We start from the raw sequence: 27,498 nt of genomic DNA, 5'->3' as shown, positions 1-27,498 counted from the left end.
CAACACACACTGTGCACTGAATTTGAATCCTGTCCTTTTCTCATTGAATGATTTTCAGGTGAATCACTTAATCCAAACCCTCACTTCCTTATACTTGAGGCATAGCCTTGGAGATATATGTGATGAATGCATAATGACAGTTCCCTTTGAAAGATACTAGCATTGCTTCCGGAGAAGGCGTTGGCACCCCACTCCAGTACTCTTAACTGGAAAATCCCATGGATGGAGGAGCCTGGTGAGCTGCAGTCCATGGGGTTGTGAAGAGTCGGACACGACTGAGCGACTTCACTTTGACTTTTCACTTTCATGCATTGGAGAAGGAAATGGCAATCCACTCCAGTTGTCTTGCCTAGAGAATCCCAGGGAAGGGGGAGCCTGGTGGGCTACCGTCTATGGGGTCGCACAGGGTCGGACACAACTGAAGCGACTTAGCAGCAGCAACAGCAGCAGCAGCATTGCTTCTCCAGTTTCTGGCAGGACCCAACCCTGCTGGTGTAGGTAGATTTAAATTCACAATTTATCCCTTCCCCCAAACCCTTCAACTCGGAAATCCTAATCAAGATCCATTTTAGAGTTGCAGTACCTTCATGCCCCCTCATTCTCTCCCTGCCCCTGCCTTTTCTAGTTGCCTGCCTCTCTTGGAATTGTGTCCGCGTTTGTGGATCAGTGCACATACTTGTGCTGTACTCACAGGAGTCATTTTTAATGCACACTCAACCATTGGGTGTGATTCACATTCTGATACCTAATAGCCCCTAATTGATACCTCTTGAAAAATGACATATTCCCTGAAGCGTTCAAGGCTGCCCAACACACAAAGAGGCCACTCGCCTCTATGATGAACATTCTCACCATGCAGACACTGGTGATTTGAAAGGCACGTTGTTCTATCTTGATGTGATCCCTTTGACAATATTTGTAGTATATATGCTTTCTCAGTTTATTTTGTGTGTAATAGCATTAATTCTATCACTGTTTCCAAAGATTTCAGAAAAGCTAATTTCTAAAGTTGTTGTCTGAGCCCAGTGTCCTGTACACCCTACCACCCACGTAGCATCTTATTCATGAATCATGTACTTGTAAATTTGGTGAATACTTTTTCTTCTGCTGATGGTGGTAAATAAACCAGTATCATCTCAGAAGATGGGTGTATTGGGTGAGGAGTGGGGAGCATACAAATAAATGAGATTTTCTCCCAAGTAAACCAAGAGTTCCAGAATTCTCTCTACATATCAGGCAGAAATTAGGCTCCTTATATTACTACAGTTCTATCAGTATGTTGGTGAACCATCGATTTTGTGGGGGGTTGCCATGTCTTCCCACATCTGAGACAGAAGTTAGGAAATTGCAAAAGACAAAAGCTGTGGCGGATTCATTTTGATATTTGGCAAAACTAATACAATTATGTAAAGTTTAAAAAAAAAAAAATAAAGTTCTTAAAAGAAGAAAAAAAAAAAAAAAAAGCTGCCTGGAATGAAAACTGGACCAGGGTAGCAATGAAGTCTTTAATATTTCTTACCATATCTCCAGTCCTTGTCATTGGCAAATATTGTGTACTCAATAAACATTTGCTAGTAAATGCATTTCCAACCAAGTAGTAGTATACTTGAGTGACTTAGAACCAAGTATAAGTAACTTTTCCCTGAAGCACCGTAACTTTTTACCACGTTGTGGTGTAATGAAATCTGAAAGGTATGTGACATATTTTTTATGTTGTTACTACCCAAACAAAAACAGTTTCTTAATATTAGTTAGGAAAAAAGAAAAGAAAATGTGTTTGGATAGACTGGAGACTTGAATTCTCAAAGCAGTCAGCACAAATTCTTTAATAACTCCATATATCATTGTGCTGAATTATAGCATTGTTTGCTTTCAAATTTGTGTTTCTTGGCCTTGGAATGCAGGGATAATTGTAGACTGTGGCTTGACAATTTTCAGCCTGCTATAATAGTAGGGCCAAGATCATCTTCAAATTGCCAGGCATCAGCAAGAGGACAAGAAGTGACCCAGAAAACGAGTTTCTCATGTTACAAAGTCCTGTCATCTGCCCCAGACTGTAGGGGCAGTTGGGGTAATGATATTCATCTGAGCCTGAGGACCATCCAGAGAAAGTTGCTCAAAGTCACAGCAAGGGCGGCAGAAGCCATCTCATGTGATAAAGGAAAGGAACGACTCAAGCTCTGGAGGGGCAGTGAGATGCAGGTAGATAAAATCATGAAATGTCATGCAGAATGTAAGCCTGCAACCATAAAAAAAAACATTAGGAGCAACAAACTTTTATTGAGTACTTATGTCATGTACAGTAATGAATGATTTATGTTACCCTGTTTCATTTTTATAAGCGTTCTAAAGGGATAGGTATTTCTGTCATCTCACTTTTGGATAAAAATACGATCCTTCAGGAGATTGAGTTTCTTAGTCAGGGTTTTATTCTTGTGGAACCAGAAGTTGAGTTCTCTAATTATCCCAAAGCCTCTTTCTTAAGTGTCGCCCTCTATTTCCTAACCAATCTTAGACTACTAAGAATAAGGGAGCCTTGTAATAATCAAAAAAGAAAATAATCATTTTTTAAAGTTGGAGGATCTCTGTAGGGCATGTATTTTTGCCCAGCAATGAAGAGACTCTACACCCTTAAAGCACAAGTTGAACTGGTGACGAATTAGACCCAGATGCAAAGTCCTTTGCTTCCTGTGCCACATCTTTTCCCAAAAGCGTCTCTTTCTTTTTATTTGTCTAATCTTGGACCCCTTGTCTTCATCTACCTTCAGGGAGGGACAAGAAATAAAGTCATAGAGGGAGGGGTGGGGCAAACTGAGGAAGATGTGGAGAAAGTTAACTGAAATTGGAATTAGTATGTAGGCAGCTTCATTCCAGTGCATGCAACATGTACTCTTTATGTGTTTCTAGAAATCATTTTGGGCATTTCATTTGTTTAATCCACAAATTCCTGTAATAATGCACGCCAGATTCAACTTAATCTAACAGCTGCCCTGGAAGGCTTTCACATGGTCACAGTTACATTGAATCAAGTTCACTGGGACAGAATGCTTTTGGTTCAAATCTGGCTCAGCCATTTGTCACCTGAGTGACCTGGAGAAGGTTTACTTAGCTTTTATGTTCATTCATTCAAAAATATATACTGATCTCTTTCTTTGTGCTAGGTTGTGGGGAAAGTGCTGGAAGAGATAGAAGGATACTGGAGATTAAATCCCTTGTCAATGTGGAGTTTATGTTTTATTAGAGAAGGCAGGTAATAAACAAGGAAACTGTATAGAATATCACAAAGTTTTCAGCAAGTTTTAAACTGAGAAGGGGGAATGAAGAGATATGATCAGGGTTTAAAGTTTTAAATAATATGATAACAAGAGACCTTGCTGAACAGGTAACGTTGTGACAAAAATATGAAGCACTGACGGGAAAAAGAAGACTTCAGGTAAAGGGAACTGTGAGAGTTTGAATCTCCAGTAGTCAGAGGCATGTTTGGGGAAGAGGTTGGAGACCAGCGTGGCTGGAGATGAATAAGTGGGACAAGTGGGAGAAAGGCAGTGGTAACAATGATGACTTTGTGAGTGCCTGTGTGATTTTTGAGCAGCGCAGTGTCACTGTCTTACTCAAGGGGCCATTTGAGAGTGACAGGTGTGGTTTGAGCACACCTGCTGTACAGCCCTATAGGTCTATAAGGATGCTTTGAACCAGTGTGCTAATATAAAGGAGGTGGCAAGAGTGATCAGCTGCTGGATTTATCCTGAAGGTAGAGCCACCAGGATTTGCTGATGTTTTAGAAGACATGGATGAAAGAGAAGAGTCAGGGTTGACTGGAAAAATTTGGGACTGACTAATGGGGTGAATTATATTGGCATTGACTGAGAAGGCATAAACTAGGAGAGTGTGGGCCTTCCTTGTCTTTGGAAGGATGTTGGTGTTTGGGCATGCACTGTCTGACACATCTGTTAGAATTCCAAGTACAAATTTTGAACAGTCCATTAATAGGGGAATCTGGAGTTACCTGAAATATCTGGGCCTGGAGACACATTTCAGAGTTGTCAGTATATAATAGTATTTTAAGCTGTGGAACTTGAAAACGCCCCCTGGTGGACAAGTGTACTTGGAAAGAAGGTTCAGGGCTGAGTTCCAGGATGCTCTTATGTTAGGGATAGGGAGATTGAATAGATCTAACAGATATAACCAACAGACTGTGGCCCTCTTGATAACAAGCATGTTTGGTGTCTTAGAAGCCAAGTATTTTAAAATAAAGAAGTAATGTATTGCCCCTTTGTCTCATTTTAGCATTGACCATAGTATTAATTACTTTGCTTGTGTTTACTAAGATTTGCTTGCTTCGCTCGTTGAAATATGCCACAGATAATGAGTCACCATGAGAAAATCACATTTCCTCTCTGATCTTTAGTTTCCCTATATGTTGAGTGAGCAATTTTGGCTAGTCATGTCTTCAGAAAATGTCTAACCTTGATATACTATTGACTTTTTCTGATTTGGTATGATTCTTTAAGATCAGGACTGAATCCATTCAAGTAACTATGCGTGTTACATCAGTCAGAATACAACGTGTCTTTTGTTTAATTTCTTTACACCAAATGATCTGGAATCTAATATCATTGTTGTATTTTTGTTGTTGGTATTGTTTTGAATATTTTCTTTCACTTGTGATCTTGTAGACCTGGAAGAAACCTCCATCCTCAAAGACTTGGAAAAGGCTGTCCTGGAGCCTGCGTGGAGGTTACAAAAACCATCCCTCTGGTGGTGGCCTGAGCAGATTATTTCAACCCCAATGTTGCCCTGAACGTTGCATTCAAGATTTGAGAAGATTAGGACTGCTAAGGTATGGACTTGTGACTTCTATCTTTTTTGAAGGCAAATACATTTAAAAATAGTTAATCATTTTCACAGCCTTCTCTCCTCCTCATCTGCTCTTTTCTTTTTCTCTTGCCTTTCTCCCTCCCTCCTTTTAAGCAATGATCTAGTCTTTTGTTACCAGCTTGTGGGATGTGGTGGGATGGATCAAATTATAATGGAAGAAATGGAAGGCTACCCTGTCTCAATAACAGAGGTGATCAGAAGGGAGGCAGTCTAACATGAAGAGAAATTCATGCAAACATCTTTGATAGAAAAAAGAAATTGAGATTGTTCCTTATGTGAAAAGAGACATGTAAAGAAGTGGTACATGTGATAAACTGTGTATTTCCATATTCTATGTCCACAGGAAACTTTTGGCAAACTGTTGTATTATATCATTTTTGAGGATAATTGTGTTTATATATCTTTTAAATGCATACCTAGGCTAGTGTTAGAATCTTCTGAGTTGAGTCAGGTGATCCCATCTTCTTTTCTAGTTACAATGTTAATCATTCTTTGTGTGTGTGTGTGTATGGTATATATGTACATACACATACTTACATGTGTATGTATTATATATGTATTTCTCTATACACACATATAATTTGTTGAGTGTTGTATACTTTTTCTACATATGTATAGGGATATATATATAGATCACATATATATGATGATCTATATATTGGATGATCTATATATATGGAGGGCGGTGGGGAGAGAGGGACAGATGGAGAGAGGAGAAAGAGAGCCCTCCAAAACCACCACTCATGGCATGCTTATGGTGAGTGCATCAGGCATTGTATTGTAAGGTTTGAAAAGTCACAAATACAACTGGTAACAACCATCTGGAATAGAGATTTCTGTTCTGGGAAGCCAGAGAAGAGACAAGTAAAAATATTTTTTTAAGGTTGCATAGCAAGAAGGGGTCAGGGTCCAGACCCTTTCCTAGGCTTACTAGAATTTAAGTCTGTGCTCACCTATTGTGTAGTACAGTGGGTCTGTATCAGCTTAGGAGCACAGGGCATGTCCAAGAGAAACTAGAGAATATCTCAGACAATTCAACTGACCACTCATTTGCTGTCAATTTAATATGCCTCAAAGAAAAAAAGTGCTTATAACCAAAGGCTTCTGGAAATTGGCAGAGCAAGGCAGCTGAGGTGTTGGCCTGGCTTCCTACTTGTGGCACCACAGGCTTCATCATTTGTGCAAGATGGAGGCCCAGAGCTGATGAAAAATTATTTGTAGCCACAAGCTTGCTTTTATTGATTTTCTGAATTTGTCACTGATACAATAAGTGTGGTGCACACTTTTAGTTGATCATGAATAAACCTTCCTAGCAGGATGAAGTACATACACTTTCTGTCTGGTTTTTGTAAAAACCTCCAGTGTCCATGCTTTAAGCTCTCATGTTCATGCTCCTCATAGTACCTTTGAAAGTGTGCTAAAAGACTGATGAAAATGTGAGGGTGGTATTTCAAATACACACTTCTCTTCCCTTTATTCAAGTTTTTTTTTTTTTTTTTTTTTGTAAAGGGAGATAGATTGTTTTTCCTTCTTTGATTCAAAGGGCATCTTTATAGCAGATTAAGTATGATTACTATTATACTTAAGTTCACGGTTCACATACTGCTGAAGCCTGGCTTGCAGAATTTTGAGCATTACTTTAGCATTCTTTGGCATTGCCTTTCTTTGGGATTGGAATGAAAACTGACCTTTTCCAGTCCTGTGGCCACTGCTGAGTTTTCCAAATTTGCTGGCATATTGAGTGCAGCACTTTCACAGCAGCATCTTTCAGGATTTGAAATAGCTCCACTGGAATTCCATCACCTCCACTAGTTTTGTTCATAGTGATGCTTTCTAAGGCCCACTTGACTTCACATTCCAGGATCTAGGTGAAGGATCACACCATCATGATTATCTGGGTCGTGAAGATCTTTCTTGTACAGTTCTTCTGTGTATTCTTGCCACTTCTTCTTAATATCTTCTGCTTCTGTTAGGTTCATACCATTTCTGTCCTTTATCGAGCCCATCTTTGCATGAATGTTCCCTTGGTATCTCTAATTTTCCTGAAGAGATCTCTAGTCTTTCCCATTCTGTTGTTTTCCTCTATTTCTTTGCATTGATCTCTGAAGAAGGCTTTCTTATCTCTTCTTGCTCTTCTTTGGAACTCTGGATTCAGATGCTTATATCTTTCCTCTTCTCCTTTGCTTTTCTCTTCTCTTCTTTTCACAGCTATTTGTAAGGCCTCCTTAGACTTGGCAGAGGTGATACCATTTAATTAAAAGCACTAAAAGGAAACTGCCTGGGATCAAGTGTAGGCTCCTCCACTTTGTTGTAATTCACTGAACTGCTGCCAGCCTTGGTTTCTTCATTTGTGGGATGGGGGTGATTCTCATGCCCACTTGATACAGAGTGAAGATCAAGTGAAGTTATGCTTGTGAAGTGCTTGCTGGTTCCTTACAATCCCTGGGTAAATAGTAAACTGCCATTTTTGGTTGTAGAGATTATATGAGGGATGACAATCCGTAGCAAAAAGAGTAACATTATATCCCATTTGTGTGGCCTCTGAGTCATTATGTATATCTATGCATCCACCTAGCTGTAGCTGAAAGCAAAATACTGTCATTTTTTAAAAACTGTATCAGTTTCATTATAAGAATTTGGAAACGATCAAAGAAGTTGACCCTATTGCCAATAATAATAATAATAATAATCTAATTAATATGCAGGAAATTGTATTGAGAAAAAAATTGTCATTTAATGTAGATGTTACATTTTATCTGTCCAGAGTCATTGAAAGCAGCCTGAAACTATTTAGCACTTTTACGGGTATCAGCAAGGTTAATTATCTGAGGGATGGTAAGGAGCTGAGTTCCTTTATGCCCCTCTCCAATTTCTGATGCTGTCCTAACAGTTTTCACAAGACTTGGGTATATGTCTTTCTTTTAGTGTGCTTTTGGAAGTCTCAGTTTCCATAGTAAAAATTTAAGGTCAGAAATGTTGCAAATATGTGCTCACTAACAGTGCTTTTCCTGTAAAGTACAAATTAGTCTATCACCAACCTGCTGTAAAGTAGAAAATCCTCTTGCTGTTTAGTTGCTAAGTTATGTCCAACTCTTTGCAACCACATGGCGTGTAGTCCACTAGGCTCCTTTGTCCATGGGATTCTCCAGGAGAATCCTGGAGTGGGTTGCCATTTTTTTCTCTAGGGGATCTTTCCAACCCCAGGGATTAAACCTGTGTCTCCTGCATTGTCAGGTTGGTTCTTTACCACTGTGCCACCTGGGAAGCCCCTAGAAAAATCTATAAACACCTCCAAAAATGTTATCAAAGGGAAATGGAAAGCTGCTTTTGAGGGTAGTGTTTGTCCCTGTTTCTGACTGTCATCACGAAGTGTGACAAGTTGGGTAGTGAGGATAAGAACCTTTCCAGTACTGTCCGGATATGTGGGGATATGTGTATGGTAAGAATATTTCCTCGTCTGGAATCTTTCTCATCAATACATTCTCTCTTAGGCTGGTTTTATGCAAGTGTTAGTATTTGTCATGGTTCACTTTTGTATTCATCCATTTCCTTTGGATATGGAAATGATGTTTTTTGTATTTTCTGGGCCTCCTAGCATATCAGCAGAACAGTGGCTGACTTATCAAGTCTTAGGATGGCTCTTTTCTTATGGTTTTCCACAGCCTTCACTGAATTTACCCTGAAATTCATCCTGCATTGAAATTTCATCTCAGATAATAAATATCTTAGTGTCAAACATGAAAGCATCAGCAGAACTGCTTTGTGAAAAGAGAAGACTCTTGCTGGGGAATCCAGTGTGTCTCTTCTCATAGACGGCTTGGTTTATTTCTTTTTTCAGCCATTGTATGGTGAGCATCTATTGTGAGCTAGGGGCTGTGCCAAGTTCGCTACTTATTATCTGCATGATACTTGTCCTCTCTGGGATTTCAATTTCCTTGTATGCAAAATGGGAGTTTGGGTCAAATAAGCCTAGATTTCAGCAAATAGTGCTGTATTTAATTTCAAATAAGCTGATAATTAATGTTGACATAGCAACATTTTCTGAACGTTTGACGATTATCTGTAAGGATCAATTGAAACATAGAACATGAAGATTCAAAGAGATTGAGCTAAAGAAATTATAAAAATTCTGTATAAGTCTACTTGTTGACTTTTAGCACTTTATTACCATGAGATTTCAGAAGACCATTTAGAAAGCCTTATTTGGCAAAACTAATACAATTTTGTAAAGTTTAAAAATAAAATTCAAAAAAAAAAATAGAAAGCCTTATTTGGGATATTATCTAATTGTTCCCTCTATATATTCGAGAGATCTCTTTTTTTATTTCTACCTCCAATACTTGCCCTTAAGAGACTATCTCATTTTACAGATGAGGAAACTGAGGAGCAGAGAAGTCAAGTAATTTTCTTAAAACCACACTGGTAGGATAAGAAACTTTCTTTGGGTTGGACTCTTAAAATGCCTGTAATGAGCCCAACTCTATTCACCAAACTTTTTACCCTGCCCTAAAGGATACCTGCTTTAATGTTCTTTGATGATTTTAATGCTTCTGAAGATGGTAGCATCCCTTTTTGCTCTTATTTTTTTCTAACTCAAACAACTACCATTTCAGGAATAGACTCCTTTTGACAGTTACTGAAAAGAAGATGTGTGTTTTTCCCCTTGAATATAACATTTTGCAGTCTGTTTACTTGAGTTGAATTTTACCCAAGGCCTTTGAAACTACAGAATTTGAGTTGTTACTGTCTTCTAATCTTGTACAGATGTAGGTCTTATTAGCCAGGTTAAAATACCTTCCTCCTCAACCCATTACCACCACCACCAGAGATGACAAAATGGCTATTTGAACTTTTCCTGCAGTTTAATGTGTATCATTTTCATGATGCAAATCTAACATCATTTAAATGTCTATCCTCTGCAAATTCTTATTAAAGGTATTCTCTTCAACTTGCTCATTGCTTCCTCTTTGCTGCTAAACCTGTCCCCACACTGCCCTACTCTGCCATTTCTTTTTCATGACACTTTCCGATGTTCACACTAGCAACTTCCTCAGATTTAGTCTGGATTGCAGACTTGGTACATTCCCATCCTATATAGTGGGTTGGCCAAAAAGTTTTGTCGAGTTTTTCCATGATATTTATTGTGAGGATCACATGGAATTTGAAAACTGTACCACCCTCAAAAACTGTCCAGACTTTCCCAATCCATCCCCCTCCTATTCCATCCTGCTTTTTCACATTGTCTCTTTGACAGTTTCCCTCCCTCCTCCCCAGCCTCAGCCTCTCCACAGGCTGTGGTGACCCTCTCCATTTTTCCAAAAAATATGCCATGTTTTCTTAAATCACCACTAATTTGCTCCTGCTGGTGGTTTTGCCATTTCCTACCCACTGCACCTCTGCACATTCATGAAAACTCCTTCATCTTTTAAGATCCAATTCATTGAAAGCTTCTGAGACTCTCTTGAGCCAATGTCATTTCTTCTCTTTCGACTTCACTGCATTTTTTTCAAACCTGATTGTAACTCTTACTGTGAAGAGACATTATTATAATATATATATATTATATATATTGATTAGCATTATTATATATTTTATATATTATAATTATGTTACTAATATATATTAATTAACATATATGTTTATATTATTATATTAAACTGACTGGGTTTCTAAGTCAGTCTCCATCAGTGGAAAGCAAGATGTTCAGGACAGAGTTTCTTGGGGACTTCCCTATTCATCCAGTGGTTATGATTCCATGCTTCCAATGCAGGATGCACTGAAAGGAACTAAGGAACTAAGTCAGAAACTAATATCCTACATGTGCTGTGGTGTCACCAAAAAAAGAAAAAAGACATTTTTTTTTTCTTGAATGTATCTTCTGTTTCTCAGTTCTTCCTGGAACACAGTAGGTCCTCAACAGACACTGGAATGGCACAACTGTACTTAAATGTATTGCAGAATGGATTTAATTTAGAAGTAGTGCTTTTTTCCCCTGGTTAATTAGTTCATTTTGGGTTTTTAAGTTCTTTTATTTTTGGTGGTCATTTTTGTTTTGAATTTTATTTGCTTGTCCTGATGTTTATATAATTATTTTAGAGATATATCCTTATTTTCCTCCTGGCTACAGTGTCTATTCTTACTATCTTTTTTTCTCCTATGTATCACTGTGCTTTGCAGCCTCTTTTAAGTCCTCATACCCTGACTAGGCAAGGTTAGCACTCATCTAGCACATATGCTACCTCCCACCTTTCCTGTGCCCTTGGCAGACATCACTAGTTAATCCCAGTTTAGGAATCTTAGAATCTTCCCAACACATCACTCCAGAAATGCCATGTGATTGAAAAAAGATGTCAGAAAATTAATAACTGTAATAATGGTTTATATTTCTTTTTCTGGAAACGGGAGCTCTTCAGTTCAGTTCAGTTGCTCAGTCATGTCCAACTCTTTGCGACCCTGTGGATTGCAGCACTTCAGGCCTCCCTGTCCATCACCAACTCCCAGAGTTTACCCAAACTCATGCCCATTGAGTCGATGATGCCATCCAACCATCTCATCCTCTGCCATCCCTTTCTCCTCCTGGCCTCAATCCTTCCCAGCATCAAGGTCTTTTCCAATCAGTCAGTTCTTCACATCAGGTGGCCAAAGTATTGGAGTTTCAGCTTCAGCATCAGTCCTTCCGCTGAATAATCAGGACTGACTTCCTTTAGTCATTTAGGACTAAATCCAACTGACTGGTTGGATCTCTTTGCAGTCCAAGGGACTCTCAAGAGTCTTCTCTAACACCACAGTTCAAAAGCATCAATTCTTCGGTGCTCAGCTTTCTTTATAGTCCAACTCGCACATCCATATACGACTACTGGAAAAACCATAGCCTTGGCTAGACAGACGTTTGTTGGCAAAGTAATGTCTCTGCTTTTTAATATGCTGTCTAGGTTAGTCATAACCTTCTTTCCAAGGAATAAGTGTCTTTTAATTTCATGGCTGCAGTCACCATCTGCAGTGATTTTGGAACCCAAAAATAAAGTCTGCTCTTACCAGCTGTGTTATGAGTATAAATCAGTTTTCTATTGGACTTTTCTATGTTATTTGAAAATAATTGAATATTGACATTAATTGATATTAGCATGGAAGGTAAAACTCACTTGCCATTTCTGGACTGGAAGATTTTTTTGCAGAGCTTCCAGTTACTCTTTCCAAGGTTAGGACCTGATTGCTTTTAGAACAAATACATACTCCTTACCTTCCTTATTTCTGAAGCTTGAGTCCTTCCTTAAGAAATTATGGATCTTATATTAGAATTCTGGGAAAGTTTAACAAGCCACCAGACTTGATCCATTAAGACTTAAGAAGTCAAGACGCACTTCTGCAACATTTTACCAAATATAAGATGACTGAAGAGCTGTTTCAATAGTTTGAAAATACTATTAATGTTAAAGCCTGGAAATTTTCCAGATTTTAAAACACTTCTTTTAACAGATAATTTTCAAACTAGAGTCCTGAAGGCTAGGTTTAGTGGTAAAGATATCTAGATTGTGTGTCTGACAGGTGGTATCTTATCTCTGAGCAATATTTTAATGTAATTATTTTTGGCCTTACAAATTATACAGAAAAGTCTGATGGAAAATCGATTTAAAACCATAATGCAGCTGGTAAAATCTCCATTCCCCAGAAACAACTATAATCCATTTGTTGTGGTTACTAATTTTCTGATATCTTTCTTCTATCAGTTTCTATAATGAAAGCACAGAATTTCTTCCCAGAAAAGGATTTCCACAAGTACATATACATGGTCTAGATACAATTTGAGGATGTATCAGTATTTGGATTCACTTAACTCCATCTCTGGATTAAAAGTTTGGAACCCTTCCTATAGTGATATAGAAAGCCTTGTGACCCTAATTTTAAGTAGTGTCCTTCCTCTTTTAATATTTCTTATAAATGGTCCTGCAGGATGTATTCTGTTGTCTCTGACTGCTTCATGCATAATGATAGTTTTGAGATATATCCATGTTCTTGTGTATATTAATAGATTGTCATTATTGTCCTAAAGTATCAGTGTGTGAATTTATCATAATTTTTTGTTCATTCTCCTTTTGATGGACATCTTCACTGTTTTCAGTTTGAGAATATTAAAAACCATGCTGTTGTAAGCATTTGTGAACAAATCTTTGTGTGAAAATAAATTTTAATTTATTTCAAGGTAAATATCAGTGAGTCATGTGGTAGGTGTACAGTTACTTTTATAGGGAACTACAAAATTGTTCTTAGAGTTCACTCCCATTTGATACTCTCCCAAGGGATGGATGAGAGATACAATTGTTCCATCTGTCTGCTAAGGTTATATTGTTAACCTTGTTAATTTTATCCATTCTAGTTGTGTGAAATTGTATCTCTTCTTGTTTTAATTTGTACTTCCCTGTTAGCTATTAATGATAAGCACTTTAACTTTTGCTTACTGCTCATGTCTTTACATCTTTTGTAAAGAGTCTGTTCAGTTTTTTTTTAATCCAATATTATTTGTGTTGTCTTTTTAATAATTGAGTCACATGACCTACCTCTTTAAATATTCTGGATATACGTTCTGTGTCTTTTACATATTGCAGATAGGTTCTTCCAGTCTGTTACTTGACTTTTCATTTCCTTGATATGTGTGTTCTGGAGGGCAAGGATTTTTCATTTATTTATTCATGGTTTCAGTTGATGATCTATGCTTTTTGTGTCTTTGAATAAAAATCACAAAGATATTTTCCTAGGTTTACTTCCAGAAGTTTTACAACTCTTGCTTTTCCATTTAGGATTGTGGATTAAGTTTTACATTTTTGTCTTTTCTAGTTTCAAATTCAACACAATAGATTATAGGTTCCTCAGAAGTTTGACTAGTTTCCCATAGTCTGAAAGAAAGAAAGAAAGTGAAGTCGCTCAGTCGTGTCCGACTCTTTGCGGCCCCATGGACTGTAACCCACCAGACTCCTCCATCCATGGGGTTTTCCAGGCAAGAGTACTGGAGTGGGTTGCCATTTCCTTCTCCAGGGCATCTTCCTGACCCAGGGATCGAACCCAGGTCTCCTGCCATGCAGGCAGATGCTTTACTGTCTGAGCCACCAGGGAAGCCATAGTCTAAGCAAAGGCTATCCTTCTTTGGCAGGCTTTGTACTCTGCCCACTCTACCTCCAATGTCAGCAACTGCCCTTAAGGATGAAATTATGCTCTGGAGTGAGATTCTTTTGTGTTCCTTTCAATGTGTCTTCAGTGTCTTTAAAGAAATTTGTGCATCATGATTATCTGGCTAGTCATTATAGTTGTAGCAGGAGTGACATTTGCTTATATTATTCTGCACTCTAGCCATGAGTGAAACTTTCACTCCTCCATTTTTAAATAAAAAATAGCCATCTGATTTATTAAAGAAAACCAGTTGAACAGGAGAAAAAAACATAGTTATGAAAAAGAGACAAATATTAATAATGATGTGAAATCACTACCAAGCTAGATAATATGAAGGACAAAAGAGTATATTTAAAATTCTCTCATCGGTATCCTTGTTAAGAGTTAAAAAGATAATCCACCCATAAGACAAGTACAGAACAGGATAAAGAAGGAACAATTAGATGATAAATATCTCTTGTAAATTAAGTATTTTTCATTAATGAAAGTTTGAAAATATAGATCTCCTAGGACATGGAAAAAAGAAATCTAGTACTAATAAGTCAAATATAGAACAGTGTAGGAATCCTTCATCTCATTAAAGAGATCTCCAGAGGTGACAGATAAATTTGATGAATTGGGAGTATTTGATTATTAAAGAAATGTAAAAGTCATATCATAGAGAGACAATTAGTTGAATTTATATCTCACAAGCCAGGTGACAAAATGGGAAGCAAATACATGTTCATGATGTGTCAGTTTCAAGTTTCAGAATTCTAAGAATAAAGTGGTCTCAAACGCTTCTAGAACAGGGAGAAAAGAAAACAGTTTTACAAAATTTTTGTTTTAAACTGATATCAAACTTTTTATCAGCAACATTAGAATCATTAAGTTAATTGAACAGTTTCTTGTGTTTTCTCAGGAAAAACTATTTTGAGCCTAGAATTCGGTTCTAAGCCAAACAGTAAGTGAAAATAATATTTTAAAACATCCAGATATTGAAATCTTTCATGCACCCTTTCTGAGTATATTCCTGAAAATTAAGAATGAAATTATAGAAATAATTAGTAAAGGTTCCAAGAAATGGTGAGGCCAATGAAGAGCCTCTCCAAAAAGTCACACAGGAAAGCTGTGCAGGTTTAGAAAGGTTTTGGTCAAAATTGAAGAAGTCCAGGAATCCTAGGAAGATATCTTCAAGAAGAAAATATTTGCCAATGAGCTGAGGGATGGGATGTGAAGAAACCGTGTCTGTTGTATTCAAAGAAAAGAAGAGAGACAATTCAAACCACACACTCAGCAAAAACAACAACAAGAAGTGTATTAGGAAATCACAGTCCAAATCAAAAGCATAACAAGAACAGCAACAACAACAAAAAATCTCTTTGACTTTTGTGGTTTAAGTTACGGCATTAAATCTGAAGAGAAATAAGTGCCATTTTAGTATACTACCTGGCTGTCCAATGAACAATTTATATAGTCATAATAATCTCTTTTCGAACTTTAGGATCCACCTATAAAGCAAGCACACCAGCAAGTTAACCAAATGTTATAAACCTTGACAATGAAAGTAAGAGCAAGTTTGACAGCCGATGTTAGGTATAGAGTCAAAGCTGAAGTAAAGGTGACTTCATGAATATCTTTAACAAAATGGAAAGGTAAGATTTTCCCACATGAGATGAATGAAATGTGACAAAGTTTTATATGTTTTAAATGTATTTATTTTTTAAAATCAATTTATTTTAACTGGAGCCTAATTACTTTACAATATTGTGGTGGTTTTTGCTATACATTGACATGAATCAGCCATAGGTCTACATGTGTCCCACATCCCAAACCCCCCCCTCCCACGTCCCTGCCCATTGCATCCCTCTGGGTTGTCGCAGTGCACCAGCTTTGAGTGCCCCATTTCATGCACCAAACTTAGACTGGTCATCTATTTCACATTTGGTAATATACATGTTTCAGTGCTATTCTCTCAAATTATCCCACCCTCCCCTTCTCCCGTAGGGTCCAAAAGTCTGTTATTTATATCTGTGTTTCTTTTGCTGTCTCATATATAGGATTGTCCTTAGCATCTTTCTAAATTCCATGTATGTGTGTTTATATAATGTATTGGTGTTTTCCTGTCTGACTTAGTTCACTCTAATGAGCTCCAGTTTCATCCACCTCAGATGCATTCTTTTTAATATCTGAGCGATATTCCATTGTGTATATGTACCACAACTTTCTTATTCATTTGTCTGCCGATGGACATCTAGGTTGCTTCCATGTCCTAGCTACTGTAAACAGTGCTGCAGTGAACATTGGGGTACATGTGTCTCTTTCAATTCTGGTTTCCTTGGTATGTATGCCCAGCAGTGGGGTTGCTGGGTCATATGGCAATTCTATTTCCAGTTTTTAAAGGAATCTCCACACTGTTCTTCATAGTGGCTGTACTAGTTTGCATTCCCACCAATAGTGTAAAGAGGGTTCCCTTTTCTCCACACCCTCTCCAGCATTTATTGCTTGTAGACTTTTGGATAGCAGCCATTCTGACTGGTGTGAGATGGTACCTCATTGTGGTTTTGATTTGCATTTCTTTGACAATGAATGATGTTGAGCATCAGTATGTCTTCTTCAGAGAAATATCTGTTAAGTTCTTTGGCCCATTTTTTGATTGGGTCATTTTATTTTTTCTGGTATTGAGCTGCATGAACTGCTTGTATATTTTTGAGATTAATTCTTTATCAGTTGCTTTGTTTGCTATTAATTTCTCCCCTTCTGAAGGCCATCTTTTCACCTTGCTTATAGTTTCCTTCATTATGCAAAAGCTTTTGCTTTAGGTCCCAGTTGTTTATTTTTGTTATATTTCCATTACTCTGGGAGGTGGGTCATAGAAAATTGTTCTGTGATTTATGTCCGAGAGTGTTCTGCCAATGTTTTCCTCTAGGGCTTATATAGTTTTTGGTCTTACATTTAGATCTTTAATCCATTTTGAGTTTATTTTTGTCTATGGTGTTAGAAAGTGTTCTAGTTTCATTCTTTTACAGATGGTTGACCAGATTTCCCAGCACCACTTGTTAAAGAGATTGTCTTTTCTCCATTGTATATTTCTGCCTCCTTTGTCAAAGATAAGGTGTCCATAGGTACGTGGATTTATCTCTGGACTTTCTATTTTGTTTCATTAATCTATATTTTGTCTTTGTGCCAGCACTATACTGTCTTGATGACTGTAGCTTTGTAGTATAGTCTGAAGTCAGCAGGACGATTCCTGCAGTTCCATTCTTCTCTCTCAAGATTGCTTTGGCTATTCAAGGTTTTTTTCTATTTCTGTACAAATTGTGGAATTATTTGTTCTAGTTCTGTAAAAAATACCATTGGTAGCTTGATAGGGATTGCATTAAATAATCACTTTGGGTAGTATACACATTAACTATATTGCATCTTCTGATCTGTGAACATGCTGTATTTATTTATCTATTTGTGTCATCTTTGATTTCTTTCATCAGTGTTTTGTAGTTTTCTATATATAGGTCTTTTGTTTTTTGAGGTAAGTTTGTTCCTAAGTATTTTATTTTTTGTGTCACAATGGTGAATGGGATTATTTCCTTAATTTTTCTTTCTGTTTTCTCATTGTTAGTGTATATTAATGCAAGGAATTTCTGTGTTTGAATTTTATATCCTACAACTTTACTACATTCGTTGATTAGCTCTAGTAATTTTCTGGTGGTGTCTTTGAGGTTTTTTATGTAGAGGATCATGTCAACTGCAAACAGTGAGAGTTTTACTTCTTTTCCAATCAGGATTCCTTTTATTTCTTTTTCTTTTCTGATTGTTGTGGCTAAAACTTCCAAAACTATGTTGAATAGTAGTGGTGAGAGTGGGCATCCTTGTCTTGTTCCTGACTTTAGGATACGTGCTTTCAAATTTTTGCCATTGAGGATAATGTTTACTGTTGGTTTATCATATATGCCTTTTATTATGTTGAGGTATGTTCCTTCTATGCCTGCTTTTGGGAGAGTTTATACCATAAATTGGTGTGTTGAATTTTGTCAAAGGCTTTCTCTGCATCTATTGAGATAATCATATGGTTTTTTTTTTTTTATCGTTTTTATCTTTTAATTTGTTAGTGTGGTGTATCACATTTATTGATTTGCAAATATTGAAGAATCCTTACATCCCTGGGATAAAGCCCACTTGGTCATGATGTATGATATTTTTAATATGTTGTTGGATTCTGTTTGCTAGATTTTTGTTGAGGATTTTTGCATCTATTTCATCAGTGATATTGGCCTGTAGTTTTCTTTATTCGTGGCATCTTTGTCAAGTTTTGGTGTGAGGCTGATGCTGGCCTCATAAAACCAGTATAGGAGTTTACCTTCCTCTGCAGTTTTCTGGAAGAGTGAGTGGGATAGGTGTTAGCTCTTTTCTAAATTTTTGGTAGAATTCACCTGTGAAGGCATCTGATCCTGGGCTTTTGTTTGTTGGAAGATTTTTGATTACAGTTTTGATTTCTGTGCTTGTGATGGGTCTGTCAAGATTTTCTATTTCTTCCTGGTTCATTTTTGGAAAGTTGTACTTTTCTAAGAATTCGTCCATTTCCTCCAAATTGTCCATTTTATTGGCATATAGTTGCTGATAGTAGTCTCTTATGATCCTTTGTATTTCTGTGTTGTCTGTTGTGATTTCTGCATTTTCATTTCTAATTTTGTTGATTTGATTCTTCTCCCTTTTTTTCATGATGAATCTGGCTAATGGTTTGTCTATTTTATTTATCTTCTCAAAGAACCAGCTTTAGTTTTGTTGATTTTTGTTGTAGTCTCTTTTGTTTATTTTTCATTTATTTATGCTCTAATTTTTATGATTTCTTTTCTTCTACTAACCCTAGGGTTCTTCATTTCTTCTTTTTCTAGTTGATTTAGGTGTAAAGTTAGGTTATTTGTTTGATTTTTCTCTTATTTCTTGAGGTAAGCTTGTATTGCTATGAACCTCCCCCTTAGCACTGCTTTTACTGAATCGGAGAAGGCAATGGCATCCCACTCCAGTACTCTTGCCTGGAAAATCCCATGGACGGAGGAACCTGGAAGGTCGCAGTCCATGGGGTCGCTGAGGGTTGGACACGACAGAGCGACTTCACTTTCACTTTTCACTTTCATGCATTTGAAAAGGAAATGGCAACCCACTCCAGTGTTCTTGCCTGGAGAATCCCAGGGACAGGGGGGCATGGTGGGCTGCTGTCTATGGGGTCACACAGAGTCGGACATGACTGAAGTGACTTAGCAGCAGCAGCAGCATAGGTTTTGGGTGTTGTGTTTTCCTTTGTTTTTATTAATATTTTGATTTATTTTTTGATTTCTTCTGTGATTTGTTGGTTATTTAGAAGCGTGCTGTTTAGCCTCCATATGTTTGTATTTGTAATAGTTTTTTTCCCTGTAGTTGGCATCTAATCTTACTGCATTGTGATCAGAAAAGATGCTTTAAATGATTTCAGTTTTTTTGAATTTACCAAAGCTAGATTTACAGCTCAGGATGTGATCTATCCTGGAGAATGTTCCGTGTGCACTTGAGAAAAAGGTGAAATTCATTGTTTTGGGGTGAAATGTTCTATAGATATCAATTAGGTCTAACTGGTCCATTGTATCATTTAAAGCCTGTGTTTTCTTGCTAATTTTCAGTTTGGTTGATCTATCCATATGTGTGAGTGGGGTATTAAATTCTCCCACTATTATTGTGTTATTGTTAATTTCCCCTTTCATACTTGTTAGCATTTGCCTTACATATTGAGGTGCTCTTATGTTGGGCACATACATATTTATAATTGTTATATCTTCTTCTTGGATTGTCCTTTGATCATTACATAGTGTCATTCTTTGTCTCTTTTCATAGCCTTTATTTCAAAGTCTATTTTATATGAGTATTGCTACTCCTGCTTTCTTTTGATCTCCATTTGCATGAAATATCTTTTTCCAGCCCTTCACTTTCAGTCTGTATGTGTCCCTTAGTTTGAGGTGGGTCTCTTGTAGACAGAATATATAGGGGTCTTGCTTTTGTATCCATTCAGCCAGTCTTTCAGAGAAGGCAATGGCACCCCACTCCAGTGCTCTTGCCTGGAAAATCCCATGGACAGAGGAGCCTGGTAGGCTGCAGTCCATGGGGTCGCTAAGAGTTGGACACGACTGAGCGACTCCACTTTCACTTTTCACTTTACTGCATTGGAGAAGGAAATGGCAACCCACTCCAGTATTCTTGCCTGGAGAATCCCAGGGATGGGGGAGCCTGGTGTGCTACTGTCTATGGGGTCGCACAGAGTCGGACACAACTGAAGCAACTTAGCAGCAGCCAGTCTTTGACTTTTGGTTGTGGCATACAACCCATTTAGATTTAAGGTAATTATTGATAAGTAGGATCTTGTTGCCATTTACTTTGTTGTTTTGGATGTAAGTTTATGAACCTTTTCTGTGTTTCCTGTCTAGAGAAGATCCTTTAGCATTTGTTGAAGAGCTGGTTTGGTGGTGCTGAATTCTCTCAGCTTTTGCTTGTCTGTAAAGCTTTTGATTTCTCCTTCATAGTTGAATGAGATCCTTGATGGGTATAGTAATCTGGGCTGTAGGTTTTTCTCTTTCATCACTTTAAGTATGTCCTGCCATTCCCTTCTGGCCTAAAGAGTTTCTATTGAAAGATCAGCTGATATCCTTCTGGGAATCCCCTTGTGTGTTATTTGTTGCTTTTCCCTTGCTGCTTTTAATATTTGCTCTTTGTGTTTGATCTTCATTAGTTTGTGTCCTGGGGTGTTTTGCCTTGGGTTTATCCTGTTGGGACTCTCTGGGTTTCTTGGACTTGGGTGGCTATTTCCTTCCCCATTTTAGGAAAGTTTTCAATTGTTATGTACTCAAGAATTTTCTCATGCCCTTTCTTTTTGTCTTCTTCCAGAACTCCTGTGATTTGAATGTTGGGGTGTTTAATATTGTCCCAGATGTCTCTGTGGTTGTCCTCATTTCTTTTAATTCTTTTTTCTTTTTTCCTTTCTGCTTCATTTATTTCCACCATTCTATCTTCCACCTCACTTATCCTATCTTCTGCCTCAGTTATTCTACTGTTGGTTCACTCCAGAGTGCTTTGGATCTCAGTTATTGCATTGTTCATTATTGATTGACTCTCTTATTTCTTCTATGTCCTTGTGAAACATTTCTTGCATCTTCTCAATCCTTGTCTCTAGTCTATTTAACTGTAACTCCATTTTGTTTTGAAGATTTTGGATCATCTTTACTATCATTATTCTGATTTCTTTTTTTCAGGTATACTCTCTATCTCCTTCTCTTTTGTTTGGTTTGGCGGGAATTTATCATGTTCCTTTACCTGCTGAATATTTCTCTGCCTTTTCATTTTGTTTAGATTGCTGTGTTTGGGGTGCCCTTTCTGTGTTTGGGTTGCCTCTTTATTGTGGAGCCTGTTCCCTATGGGGAGGGGGAGGGGTTGGACTATTGGTTTGTCAAGGTTTCCTGGTCAGGGGAACTTGTGTCTGTGTTCTGGTGGGTGGAACTGGATCTTTTCTCTCTGAAGTGCAACGAAGTGTCCAGTAGTGAGTTTTGGTGTGTCTGTAGATTTGGCATGGATTTGGGAAGCCTGTCTTTTAATTCTCAGGGCTGTGTTTCTGCTTTGCTGGAAAATTATCATAGTGTGTCTTGCTCTGGAACTTGTTGGCTCTTGTGTGGAGCTTGGTTTCAGTGTAAGAATGGAGACTTTGGGTGAGCTGTTGTCTATCAATGTTCCCTGAAATCAGGAGTTCTCTGATGTTGTCAAGTTTGGGAGTTAAGCTTCCTGCCTCTGCCTTTCAGTCTTATTCTTACAGTAGCCTCAAGACTTCTCCATCCATACAGCACAGATGATAAAGCATCTAGGTTAATGGTGAAACAATTCTCCACATTGAGGGACACCCAGAGAGGTTCACAGAGTTACATCGAGAAGAGAAGAGGGAGGAAGGAGAGGTGACCAGGAGGAGAAGCTGCTGCTGCTGCTAAGTCGCTTCAGTCGTGTCCGACTCTGTGCGACCCCATGGATGGCAGCCCACCAGGCTCCCCTGTCCCTGGGATTCTCCAGGCAAGAACACTGGAGTGGGTTGCCATTTCCTTCTCCAATGCATGAAAGTGAAAAGTGAAAGCGAAGTCACTCAGTTGTGTCTGACTCTTTGTGACCCCATGGACTGCCGCCTACCAGGCTCCTCTGTCCATGGGATTTTCCAGGCAAGAGTACTGGAGTAGGGTGCCATTGCTTTCTCCAAGGAGAAGAGAGGGGGTCAAAAGGGGAGAGAGCAGTCTAGCCAGTAATCAATTCCCTAAGTGCTCTCCATAGTCTGGAACACCCAGAGAGATTCACAGAATTACACAGAGAAGAGAAGAGGGAAGAGGGAGATAGAGGTGATGAGGAAGAGAAGAGGGGGAGTCCAAAGGGGAGAGACAGGCCTAGCCTGTAATCAGTTCCCTAAATATTCTCCGCAGCCTGGAACACCCAGAGAGAGTCACAGAGTTAAATAGAGAAAAGAAGAGGGAGGGTAGAGATAGAGGTGATCTGGGGAAGAAAAGGGAGAGTCAAGAGAGCCATCAAGCCAGTAATCACACCCCTAAGTGAAAATGGATACTGAAGATTAGATTCTTAAAGGTACAATATTGATAACAAATACCAAAAAGCAAAGATTAAAAATCTAGAGTAGAAGTTAGATTCTCAAACATACAATATTAAAAATACAAAGCAAAATCAATCAAAAAATTATAAAAAATATATCTATGAAATTTGCTTTAAAAATAGGGTCTTTTTTTTGCAAAGTAATGGTAGGTTATAAAAATGAAAATTAAAGGAGTAATAAAGAACTTAAATTTGAAAAAAAATTAAAAAGTAATAATAGTAAAAGTATATCTAGGAATTTCTCTGGAGCTGTTGTGGGCAGTATGGGGTCAGTTCAATTTCAAATAGTTCCTTGTTCCTGTTTGTTCTTGTTCTCAAGGTCTATAGGGCCCCTCCAATGCTTAATCAATGTTAAGGACAGGGTTTTAATCTGTTGCACCTATCACTTCCAGAGCGGTTCCCTCTTCTTTGTTTATTTTGGCTTCCTCTGTTTGCACGTCTCTTCAATGTCTAATTTCCACCCTGACACAAGGGGACAAAGGTGGTCACTTATTTAGGCTCACTTGTTCAGTTGTGTTGTGGGGAGGGAGGGACACTGCAAACAAATATTGCTGACGTGTGGGGAATGCTCGCAGTGTATGGACCACACTGGGTTTGCCCCAGCTCAAGGTTGCGTGTGCTTCCCGGCTCTACACTGCTTAGGCTCCAGGGTGCTCTGCAGGGGCACTGTCTAAAGTGAGTCCTGCATTTTGTGCACTTCCAAGGCCTAAGCCGCTCAGGTTCTTGTGTACTCCGCAATGGCACAGACTTGGTTGGGCATGTGTTTTGTGCCCTTCCCAAGTCAGAGCAGCTTAAGCGACCAGGTGCTTGGTGATTGTACTGTCCCAGGTGGGCCCTGCATCTTAATCACCTCCCTGGTCCTGGCCGCTCAGTATCCTGGGTACACCATGGGAGCACTGTCTCAGGTGTGCTGTGTGTCTCCTCTGGGGAGATGATCTCAGGCTGCAACCCTCTTGGCAGTTGTCAACTGTCCAGGATCCCAGGAAGATTGGTTAGCAACTTGGAGCCTGTTCAAAGTTTGGTGGAGGATGCCAGTCTCTGACTGAGATTGCAGCAACCCCTTGCCTTCTGGCTGTGGCTGTCACCCGCCTGCCTCTCTGCCTCTGGGAGGGGGAGGGGCCTGCATGCAGCAGGCTAGCTCTCCTTTGGTATTCGCTCAACTTTGTTCTGTGAGCGGGCCAGGCTGTGCCTTGGAGCCTTTCACGAGAAAGTTCTGTTTTGTTTTGTTTTTCCTCTCTTGCGATCCCACAGTTTGATTGGCTATCTCACTTTAGCTCCCTCAGATTGTCCTCCAGCATTCAGGTTCGCTCCTTACCCTAATCACCTATTATGTAGCCTTCACCTCCTTGTCCAGTCCCCACTTGCTGGTGGCGGACATGAGTGTCTGGGCTACTTCTCTGCTGGCAGTTGCAGTTAGGCGTGCAGTCTGTGAGTTTTTTTTTTTTTTTTTTTTTTTCTCCTGGTTATGTTGCCCTCTGAGATTCCAAAACTCCCCACAGGCCCGCCTGTGAGAAGGTTTCTTTCTATGTGGAAACTGCTACTCCTTCACAACTCCCTCCCTAGGACGGAACTCAGTCCCTAACTCTTGTGTCTCTCTTTTTGTCTTTTATATTTTGTCCTACCTCCTTTCGAAGAGAATGGGCTGCCTTTCTGGGTGCCTGGTGTCTTCTGCCAGCATTCAGAAGTTGTTTTGTGAAAGTTGATCAACATTCAGATGATCCTTTGATGAATTTTTAGGGTAGAAAGTGGTCTCTCTGTCCTATTCCTCTGCTATCTTGGGACTACACCTCCAAATTTTACTTAAATTTATGAATATGACCATAGAAGAATAAAATAAAGTTGGGAGATGGAAAAGTAACTAAAATGCTTGCATTTCATAGAGTTATCAGGTAGTATCCTAAAAGGTTAAATTATGAGAGAGATACATAGAGAATTACTATGTATCTGAGAATTAACCACAAAGGCCATTAAGTATGGTGGATGGCTTCTGGAGGCCCAGATGGAGAGAGTGAAAAAGTGAACTATTGTGTTTCAGGATTATTTTGTTTTTTGCTCTGTACTTGTGTTTTTCTGGGGGGAAAAAAAAAATAAAAGAAGCATAGGGAACTATACTCAATATTCTGTAATAGCCTAGAAGGAAAAAGTATCTGTAAAATAAAATGTGTGTGTGTGTGTGTGTGTGTGTGTGTGTGTGTGTATGTGTGCATGCATTATAAACCTGAAACTAATGATATTTTAAATCAACTATATTTCAACTGAAAAAAAAGGAATCTATCCTGGCCTCCAGAGAGATCCCTTATGATCCTTACAGACTCATTTTGTCTATAAATATTGATAAAAATAGTCTTCAAAAATTATAAGCATGATCCTTATTCAAATACATAATGAATATATGTCAGAGGTTTCATTCAGCTCATTAATGAATGAGAATAAAAGCTAGAAAAGCTAGGTCAATAAGTATTTAAAGAAAGAGTGTCTGTGTAGTCCACCATGAAAGGTTTTGGGAATGAGTTTGAATTTGAGACAAAGGGATTCATCCTACAGAGAAATTGAATTGTAATCTTCAAAGTATTTTTCCTCCAGGTTATAACTCTGCTTGTTAACAAGTAGGTTCTCAAAGTCTGAGCTCTAGTGAACTATAAAAATAGTGAAGGCAAACACTGGCAGATTCCCCTAGAGTGTTAAATAATCCCTGGGTGAGCTTGTTCAACAAGGTCCACGTTTAACTTTTGAAAGGGTACCTTTTAGTCTCTAGATTGCCAAGTTTTAGGTAACTTCTCTTTGTTAAAAAATCCCAAATATTATTTCATGAAAGTTTCCCTGAGCCTCTCACCATCTGATTTTTTTCTCCCCTTGTCTGTGTGTCCACAACATACCTCTGTCATAGCGATACCAACATTATGTCTGTGGTTCCTTGATTTCTTCCCTCCCCCAGCAGAAAGCAAGCTTTCTCTACACTGACCTTTTTCATAGAAAAATTTCAAGCTATTTGTTGAATTAATGATGTAACTTTGAAACATTATTCGCTTCAGAAATGGTATAGACCTAACAGAAGCAGAAGATATTAAGAAGTGGCAAGAATACACAGAAAAACCATACACAAAAATGATCTTCATGACCCAGATAACCACAATGGTGTGATCACTCACCTAGAGCCAGACATCCTAGAATGCAAAGTCAAGTGGGCCTTAGGAAGCATCACTATGAACAAAGCTAGTGGAGGTGATGGAATTCCACTTGAGCTATTACGAATCCTAAAAGATGATGCCATCAAAGAATTGCACTCAGTATTCCAGCAGATATGGAAAACACAGCAGTGGCTACTGGACTGGAAAAGATCAGTTTTGATTCTAATCCCAAAGAAAGGCAATGTCAAAGAATATTCAGACTACTGCACAAATGCATTCATCTTACATGCTAGCAAAGTAATGCTCAAAATTTTCAAGCCAGGCTTCAATAGTACATGAAACATGAACTTCCAGATGTTCCAACTGGATTTAGAAAAGGCAGAGGAACCAGAGATAAAAATTGCCAACATCCATTGGATTATGGAAAAGCAAGAGAATTCCAGAAAACATCTATTTCTGCTCTATAGACTATGCCAAAGCCTTTGACTGTATGGATTACAACAAACTGTGGAAAATGTTTAAAGGGACAAAAATACCAGAGTCCACCTGACCTTCCTCCTGAGAAATCTGTATGCAGGTCAAGAAGCAACAGTTAGAACTGGACATGGAACAACAGACTGGTTCCATATTGGGAAAGGAGTATATCAAGGCTGTATATTGTCAACCTGCTTATTTAACTTATATGCAGAGTACATCATGAGAAATGCTGGGCTGGAGGAAGCACAAGCTGGAATCAAGATTGCCGGGAGAAACATCAATAACTTCAGATAGGCAGATGACACCACTCTTATGGCAGAAAGCGAAGAAGAACTAAAGAGCGTCATGATGTAAGTGAAAGAAGCGAGTGAAAAAGTTGGCTTGAAACTCAACATTCAGCAAACTAAGATCATAGCATCTGGTCCCATCACTTCATGGCAAATAGATGGGGAAACAGTGGAAACAGTGTCTGACTATTCTTTTGGCTTCAAAATCACTGCAGATAGTGACTGCAGCCATGAAATTGAAAAATGCTTGCCCCCTGTAAGAAAAGTTATGACCAACCTAGACAGCATATTAAAAAGCAGAGACATTACTTTGCCAACAAAGGCCCATCTAGTCAGAGCTACGGTTTTTACAGTAGTCATGTATGGATGTGAGAGTTTGACTATAAAGAAAGCTGAGCGCCGAAGAATTGATGCTTTTGAATTGTGGTGTTGGAGAAGACTCTTGACAGACCCTTGAATTGCAAGGAGATCCAACCAGTCCATCCTAAGGGAAATCAGTCCTGAATATACATTGGAAGGTCTGACACTGAAGCTGAAACTCCAGCACTTTTGGCCACCTGATGTGAAGAACTGACTCATTGGAAAAGACCCTGGTGCTGGGAAAGATTGAAGGCAGGAGGAGAAGGGGATGACAGAGGATGAGATGGTTGGATAGCATCACTGACTCAATGGACATGAGGTTGAGTAAGCTCTGGGAGTTGGTGATGGACAGGGAAGCCTGGCGTGCTGCAGTCATGGGGTTGCAAAGAGAGTCAGACGCCACTGAACAACTGAGCTTAACTGATCTTTATAATGCAATGAAAAGAAATCAGAAATAAGAACACAGAAGAGGAATGATCAGTAAATGAGTAGATAGAAAATCTCCTACAGAATCTGTTGATGTGGCAATTTGCAAGTTGTCTCAGTAAATAGCCAGGAGAAATTCTCCT

The 27,498-nt window shown here is 38.6% G+C and overlaps 1 protein-coding gene across 7 annotated transcripts in view; it reads left to right on the top strand.

Moving 5' to 3' along the window:
* SGCD (sarcoglycan delta) overlaps nucleotides 1-27,498 on the top strand; it is a 1,096,788-nt gene that overhangs the window by 455,867 nt on the left and 613,423 nt on the right. For 6 of the 7 annotated variants that reach the window (XM_044947411.2, XM_044947410.2, XM_044947415.2 and 3 more), the window contains exon 2: nucleotides 4,677-4,840. The gene's annotated coding sequence lies outside the window, so the exon portion shown is untranslated. Of the gene's footprint in view, nucleotides 1-4,676; nucleotides 4,841-15,523; nucleotides 15,675-27,498 lie in introns of all 7 variants that reach the window. The other variant, XM_044947413.2, reaches the window with a different exon arrangement.

The sequence above is a fragment of the Bubalus bubalis genome, chromosome 9 (assembly GCF_019923935.1).
Source record: "Bubalus bubalis isolate 160015118507 breed Murrah chromosome 9, NDDB_SH_1, whole genome shotgun sequence".
Taxonomy (NCBI): Eukaryota; Metazoa; Chordata; class Mammalia; order Artiodactyla; family Bovidae; genus Bubalus; species Bubalus bubalis.
The sequence above is the reverse complement of the archived record's forward strand: the minus strand, read 5'-3'. Positions and strand labels throughout refer to the sequence as shown.